Source organism: Microtus ochrogaster, linkage group LG5, assembly GCF_000317375.1.
Source record: "Microtus ochrogaster isolate Prairie Vole_2 linkage group LG5, MicOch1.0, whole genome shotgun sequence".
Taxonomy (NCBI): Eukaryota; Metazoa; Chordata; class Mammalia; order Rodentia; family Cricetidae; genus Microtus; species Microtus ochrogaster.
Genome location: NC_022031.1, coordinates 64,633,520 through 64,635,898, shown reverse-complemented (window position 1 = coordinate 64,635,898; position 2,379 = coordinate 64,633,520).

The following is a 2,379-nucleotide window of genomic DNA, read 5'->3' as shown; positions in this document are numbered from 1 at the left end:
TATAGAGAGAGAGAGAGAGAGAGAGAGAGGGAGAGAGAGAGAGAGAGAGAGAGAGAGCAATTAATGAACAAAGAGACCATAAATTTAAAAGTGAGGCACAGGGTAAATGGAATGGTTTAGTAGGAGGAAAGGGAAAGGAGAAGTGATATAATTTTATTATAATCTTGAAAATAAAAGCTAATCAAAAAGAGAAAAGTATATCACATTCTTATGATTAAATTTGAAAATGCATAGAATGTAAAACTTCTAGTCTATTACTAGATTATTACCATGACTTGTGAGTAAAAATATAGGTATTCACATTGTTACATTAAGAAAAATTAGTACTCTTGAACTTACATTTGAGAAGACACATTTTAGATCTGAAAATTCACTTTTCTATTTACTATGGTCATATTAATTTGTGCCCACTATTTCTAGGCTATTGAGAATGTTTAATACAGTTGTCTGGAAGAAGTAGTGCTTTGTAATGAACTCAAAAAATATACTTGGCAACTTTTTTCTATTCCATTCAGTTCATTTTTCTTTTAAGAAAGAAAAGTTCACAAAAGTTCAAAAAAATACAGTTTTAAAGTGAATTCTGATGAAAGTGATTCAATCCATTTTATTTGTAATCATCCATGTGCTCTTATATCACTGCCTATACTCAAAATATATAACCTTTTATGTGTTTCCCCCTTCTAAAATATAACTATATATAGGCAATGCAGAGTTCACAATCTTGTTAATGATCAGGCATTTGGAGTTACTTGAAAACAGCTCTTAAATTCTTTGAAGTAAAAATATACATAAACATCCAATGACTTCCCAGTCAACACATTGTATAAGATGGATGTTTATCACCGCTCATTCATTTGACAGGCACCAACAATCAAGTGCTTTGAAGATGCTTCCTAATGTTCCTCATAATGCCAAGCCTTCATTGTAATACGGTAATATTAAAATTCAGAGATTTGAAGGATATAAACCTGAGCATTTCTCCAAACTCAATTTACATTAGACAGCTATTTCAGAATCATATTACATGATATCACTAAGGGCTCTGCTCTGGGGAGAAAGATATAGACAAACAACACAAGCATCTGGAAAGACTGAAGACTTCACCGTCTTTCTGAGACTTTGCCAGCTGAAGAAGATGAATTGAATGCAAAAATGTTTTAATAGTAAGTAATGTTTTCTGCATCCAAACCATGGGGCAGTCTAGAAAACACTGCTATTTCTTTAACATTAACTTACTGTTGTTCAAGCTCTCTAAATAGACCACTAGTCATTAAGCAGAACTGTAAACGAACAGATCTTTCGGCACCATGCAATCTGATTATTCATCCAATGATTGCAGCTCTTCCAGTAGGGAACAATAAAAATGAAAGACAAATGTAACAGCTTGTGGGTCGAGCCAGGTCGAAGACCGCTTCCTGCTGATGCTCTCCTGAAGCATGCGGAGGGATGCGGAATGTGCCACCCTCCAGACACTGTCCAGCGTCCCAGTTTCTGAACAGCCCAGCTTTCCTGTGAGACTGCATTAGATAAAAGTTTACATTATATAAAATACTTCTGTGGCTAACTTCCAAGATGTCCATGCAGTTATAATTTACCTAAATAATTATTCATAGCTGTTATTGAGGAAATAGAATGTCTTAGCTAATCTTATACAAGGAAAACAGAGAGCAATTTGTAAAACAGACTATATCTCAACCAAGAGTACACGATACATTTTAATGGGATTTATCTAAATTTTACTATCCATGGTTTTGAACATTAAGTGTATATTGAGCACAGGTGATGAACCAGTCATTTATGTTCGATGCAACATTACAGAATGGATGGGGACTGAGATGGGACCAGGTAGGGATGGGAGAAGTTGAGGGAGGGAAAACTGTGGTTTGTATGGAAAATGAAAAAAAAAAGAATTAAAAAAACATACTGAGCAAAAGCCAGGCACAATTGAAACCTTTAGAGTCAAACAGTGATGCCTATAAAATGGAATCAGAAAATGTAAACAAATTTCGAGAAATACTGAGAAACAGTAACATGGGGTCAGAACATGCATGAAAATGGAAGCTGGCTGTATCCAAGAATACCAGGGAATTTCTACTGATGAGAATATAAGACAAGGGTTTTTGGGTTTTTTTTTATTTCTTTTTTTTTATTGAGAAAAGGAAGAAAAAAAAAGAAGTTTCCGCCTCCTCCCAGCCTCCCATTTTCCTCCCCCTCCTCCCACCCTTCTCCCCCTCCCCGCACTCCTCTCCCCCTCCCTCTCCAGTCCATATCTTGGAAGGTGAACATCCAAACTGGCTAGGCTCCCACAAAGCCAGCACATTACGTAGGATCAAAACCCCGTGCCATTGTCCTTGGCTTCTCATCAGCCCTCATTGTTCG